The sequence below is a fragment of the Phallusia mammillata genome, chromosome 3 (genome assembly GCF_965637545.1).
Source record: "Phallusia mammillata chromosome 3, kaPhaMamm4.hap1.1, whole genome shotgun sequence".
Lineage (NCBI taxonomy): Eukaryota > Metazoa > Chordata > Ascidiacea > Phlebobranchia > Ascidiidae > Phallusia > Phallusia mammillata.
The window spans coordinates 4415706-4421753 of NC_137254.1; the positions used below are offsets into that span (position 1 = coordinate 4415706).

At 38.1% G+C, this 6048-nt stretch overlaps 1 pseudogene; it reads left to right on the plus strand.

Annotated features, from left to right (window-relative positions):
* Positions 1-312: 312 nt before the first annotated feature.
* Positions 313-1821, plus strand: LOC145219286 (acetyl-CoA acetyltransferase A, mitochondrial pseudogene; annotated as a pseudogene).
* Positions 1822-6048: the final 4227 nt, after the last annotated feature.

The window sequence follows — 6048 nt, forward strand, 5'->3', positions numbered from 1 at the left end:
AGATTGAAAGCTCGTTTCCAACGTTTCCAGCGTTGAGATAAACCATGTGCACCGTCTTGAACATCAAATGGTTTCGGTGCACCGACATCACTGTTTGACATTCCCACGAGGTCAGGATTTCCTTCCATTACCTTCAGGAAGATCCACAATCAACCCAAATGTTGATAAAACAAATGTAAAACAGATCCTCGTCGCCAAATATAGCGTCTCACTCACGCTTTGCGGGATTATACCAGATTTATTATGTTGCTGTCCAATACGCAGCACACCATCAGCTCACGCTAGGTAGAATAACAATGCACACAACGGTTCATGCAACAGACGACACACGATGGTAACCGGCACATTATAAAACACTACATTATTGAAGGTAAATTGTAAAGTATATTTTACAAATATTGGATAAAACTTCCTGTACAATTTGATTGCATATGAAACATGTTTAATAAATCAAGTTTATAGAGCTCTTCTTGCAAATGTATTTTTATTCCGACATTTGATTTTCGAATTCATGAATTTTCCTTTGTTATTGTGCTCTGTACTAGTCGCATTCAGTGTTATTTACCCTGATGAAGACGACCTGCATAGGACATTGAAATGTCAGAATAAAAATACATTTGCCAGAAGAGCTCTATAAACTTGCTATATGCCTGGCAGCAATAGCTTATATATGCATATGAAACATGATTGATATATATGCTCTATTAAACACTTTGGTGACAAGACATTGCTTGTACAAGCTAGCATAGCCATATACACCATGCCAGATTGTTACAGAAGTAAAAGGCTTTAAACCCATACCCTACCAAAATCTGCTGTATTGATAAGACATTTTGTGTTAAAACAGCATGTACTGTCTGCAGCTTACTTAAATGTCAATTAATGGCTTTTATTTCTGTTGTGTACTGTTTCATGTTTAAACTGATAACTAGTAAGGTCACATTTCCAGTCGTTACTTAATGGTAAAAAATAATGGCCCAAATAGACAAAAAAAGCAACATGCTTTATTTTTTCAAATGTTTCAGCAAATGCTCATGCCATCATTTGTGATATAAAGTGTATATAAACGGGTGTAACTGATGTGACCTTCATATTACTGATGATTGCATGAGCATTTGCCGAAACATTTCAAAAATAAAGCATGTGGCTTTTCTATTCGGGCCATTATTTTTACCATTAAATTATGAACAGATCCGTATATAGTGTTCAAAATTTATTATTTGATCATGATTAATTAATGTGAATTTATCTTTTTTAGGAAAGCGTGGGAAACCCGACATCACAGTGTCAGAAGACCAGGATTTCAAAACAGTGAATTTCGACAAAATTCCAAAACTCAACGCAGTTTTTCAAGCTGAGAATGGAACTGTTACTGCTGGCAACGCAAGCACATTAAACGATGGGGCAGCTGCATTATGCCTCATGTCAGCGCAAGCAGCTAATAATTTTGGTCTGAAACCATTGGCTCCAATCGTTGGCTTTGCAGATGCCGCTGTAGAACCAAAACACTTTTCAGTGGCCCCTGCATTCGCTATACCGAAGGCGCTTAAGATGGCTGGGGTCCGACAAGACCAAATTGCATTATGGGGAATAAATGAGGCATTTAGTGTTGTGGCATTGGCGAATATTAAACTTTTTGGCATCGACCCAGCAAAGATTAATGCCGACGGCGGTGCTGTGTCACTCGGGCACCCCATTGGCATGTCGGGTGCCAGAATTGTGGCCCATTTGGCACATAGATTAAAAGCAGGTGAATTTGGTTGTGCTGGTATTTGTAATGGTGGTGGTGGTGCTAGTGTTTTGGTGGTTGAAAAACTTTAATGTGTTTGACCTATTTAAAGATGTTATCTTTCTATCATGTACAGTAATGTTTTGAAATAGTTCCTTTATGTGATTTTTACATAACCTCTTAACTTTATGGTTTTTAGGCTTCGTATATTTAAAATTTAAATTTTGGTATGCCTTGTATGTTCAAAAGCCAGTCACAATCAACCATAGCATTTGTTACATATATTTTTCACTAAAATGGTTAATTAGGTACTTTAATGAGCTTATAAATGCATTGTTTTAGCAAGCTTTTGCAAAATCTTTGCCAAACAAATAGCTTAACCAATTTTTTGCCCACCTATATAAACCAATCTTCATTAAATAATGTTATTCATGTTACCACGCAAACTATTTTAAAGTGGTACATACTTTGATATTATTTTTTGCCTTACCTAAAGTGTGTCTGTTCTGTTTAAAAGATGTGTGGAACAAAATTATATAAAAGTTTTTCGATTATTTTGTGCTGTCTAACAATTACACAGAAATGCTATTCAGTTTGAATGCAGATATTCGAAGTTGAAACATCAATCTTGGATTGTATGAGTTTAGAACAGGATTTTTACATGAGAGGCCCAGCAGACATACGCGTTTAAGTGCTGTTTTTTATTTACTCTTATTGTACACATAATCATTTTTTCGGCCAAGACCTCTGGAATAAGACCAAAAAGGTCGATTCTGGCCGGAAACGGGCCAACCTGGCAACCCTGAACACATTGTCGGCCGTTATTGAAACATAGACCTGTGATGCGGCCGTCAATAGCGAAAGCCAAAAAACGTCCCTATTTATCTACGGCAAAGAATGTACTTTGGATGGCACCGTAATAGTTAGTTAGCATGTGGACTTTTTCTTTTGAAAAAGACAATCTAAATCTACTACGTCTAATCTACTGCATGTAACATTTGTTTTGAAACATGAACGACTTTGCACGCTTTAAGCGGGTTTCCTAACGAGCTTCGTGCAGTCAACCGCAGCGCTAGTTACATACATGGCCTTGCAAGCCTAAACGCGGGTTTCCTAACGAGCTTTGTGCATTTAAACATAGCGCTTGTTACATGCATAATTTGGCCCACTTGAATCCGGTTTCCTAACGTGCTTCGTGCAATCAACCATGGCGCTTGTTACACCTATGACTTTGCAAGCTTGAACAAGTTTCGTAACGAGCTTCGTTCAGTCAATCATAGCGCTTGTTACATCTATGACTTTGCGAACTTAAACGAGTTTTCTTTCGAGCTTCGTGCAGTCAAACACAACGTTTGTTACATGCGTGACTTTGTACGGTTAAAGTGGGTTTCTTAACGAGTTTCGTGCATTCAACCATGGCGCTTGTTACATGCCCGATTTTGCAGGCTTAAATCGGATTTCCTAACGAGCTTCGTGCAGTCAACCACAGTGCTTGTTACAAGAACGACTTTGCACGCCTAAAGCGGGTTTCCAAACGGGCTTCGTGCAGTCAACCATGGCGCTTGTTACATCTATGACTTTACAAGCTTAAAGTGGGTTTTCTATCAAGCTTCGTGCAGTCACCCATTGCGCTTGTTGCATGCACGACTTTGGAAGCTTAATAGTTTGCTAACGAGCTTCCGGTTTCCTGGCGAGCTTCGTGCAGTGAAACATGACGCTTGTTTTAAGTATGACTTTGTACGCTTAAAGCGGGTTCCTAACTGGCTTCGAGCAGTCAACCATAGCGCTTGTTACATGCACGACTTTGCAAGCTAAAAGCGGGTTTCTTAACGAGCTTCGTTTAGTCAACCATGACGCTTGTTATATACACGACTTTGTAAACCAAAACTGGGTTTCTTAACGAGCTTCGTTTATAGTCAACCATGGCGCTTGTTACATGCACGACATTGCAAGCTAAAACGGGGTTTCCTAACGAGCATCGTGCAGTCAACCACAGCGCTTGTTGTATGCATGACTTTTTACGCTTAAATGGTTTCCTAACAGATCTTTATACAATCAACTATGGCCTTTGCAGTATGCACGAATTTGCAAACTTAATGCGGGTTTCCTAACGAGCTTTGTTTAGTCAACCACAGCGCTTGTTATATGCATGACTTTGATCGCTTAAATCCGGTTTCCTGGCGAGCTTCGTGCAGTCAAACATGACGCTTGTTTTAAGTATGACTTTGTACGCTTAAAGCGGGTTCCTGACTGGTTTCGTGCAGTCAACCATTGCGCATGTTACATACACGACTTTACAAGCTTAAACGGGTTTCCTAACAAGCTTGGTGCAGTCAACCGTAGCGCTTGTTGCATGCACGGCTTTGCAAGCTTACGAATTCCCCTCGAGCTTAATGCAGTATTCTTTTCAATTATTCAAAGTTCCCCTTGTGCAACTTTCAATTGTGTCTTATCGCTCATGCCATGAATATCCTGTTTGTAAGTTTTCATGTGAGGGGTTGATTGTATCAAGCAACCTACAATATAGATGAAGTAATAGATTGTGCTTTAGTTATTGTCTGCAAAGTCCATTGTAAGTTTCAACTTCCTTATTTAAGTCAATAGACTTCATCATCTGTCTATTGTCTGTTGCGCACGCTTAGGGGAATCTTATATATCCGTCTTTATAACTTACTGGTTTCGATAGGAATTTCCCTTCTTGGTACTTCCGTGCTATACAAATCATAGAGCTATAAATATAACGTAAGAACCCTGAGCTTTCTGATATGCTGGCTAGAGTAGGAAGATGCAAGGTAAGGTTTAGATATTGAGTTTCAAACTTTTTATACTGCAGCGGTTCTCAAACTAGGGTCCGCGGTCCTTTAGGGGGCCACTACATGAATTCAGAAGGATCGCGAAACTGAACTAAATTCAACCATCATATTGTTATTGGAATAATTTTGCAAGGAATAAATTAACGCCTATAGTTGTTATAACTGTGGTTTTGTTTCGCTTAGGTATGTTTAGTTTCATAAATACATTTATCCTGGACCGCGAGTGCTCGAGAAAATTGCGAAGGGACCAGTAAGGCACAAAATGAGTAGCACAGTGCTAGAAAAAGAGATTGCTGGTTTGTAGCATATTCGCACAAAAAACCCGGGTTATTCCGGACTCGTTTACATAAAACATTGTCAGGATAGGCGAACTATCGAATTTACATTAAAAATCATTTGTACCTCAAGTTTTGTACGAATTAAGCGAAAATTCGGATTAATCGAATTCGGTTTGACCAAATAGTACTGTATAAGTTATCTGTTATTTGTATGGCATGCGTAAAGACGGTACCTAAACCTGGAAGTAAGGACCACCTCTTTTTTAAAGATACAAGAAAGTGCTCATCAAATTAAAATGCATAAGAACACACTGCATGAATTACAAAGTTTTAGCCGTGCTTGTTGTTTTATAGTTGCTACGGCCGATCAAACTTAAAACAGCTCGTTTTTTACTAGCCTAGCCTATTTATAGTTTCTAAAACGTAAATAGAAAGGTTTGTTGTTAAAATTAAAACATGTCGAGACATATCAGTAAATGGGCCATTACAGTTTATTTAGAGCAGTGGTTCTCAAAATGTAGTTCACGTATCACTAGTGGTACGTCAAGGCTTTTCAGGTGGTACGCGAGTAGCTTTCTTCTAAACTTACTTCAAGCCACATCATGAATTGTTGCTCAACTGACCCAAGTGATCAGCCATGATTTGGCACAACCACTGTCTTGGACGTTTGTTAGGCACTGCTAACATGTTAGTTTTATAAATTAGCTAGTGTAGTCAAGAAAAACTGTTGGTCTACCCATTTAAACAAGATTTAGGTGGCACACAGCATTAGAAATATCCGATCAGTACAAGTTTGAGAACCACTGATGTAAAGAATTATTCATTTGAAAAAAATTGCTCCTAGCAGAATTTATTGCGATTTTGTATATCAGTAAAAGGTTGCATTTAGGTCCAAGCAATTGTTGTCATTTTCTCCATGAATTAAATTGTGAGATTTCAGTTAGCTTTTCGTTAATGATGCACTGTGAAGCGGTTGTTAATTCGTTGTTCTTAGTGCTTTCACTAACAAATACTAACTCAGTCAAACAAAATACATTTAGTAATACTAATTCAGTCAACTAAAATACAGTAACTAACAATAATTCAGTGAAACGAAATACATAAAATAATGCTAATATCAATTAACTATCTAGTAAAAAAAAACGATTATCAACTCAGTTAACCAAACTACAGCAACCAATACTAATTCAATCAAACAGAATACAGTAATTAATAGTTATTCAGTCAC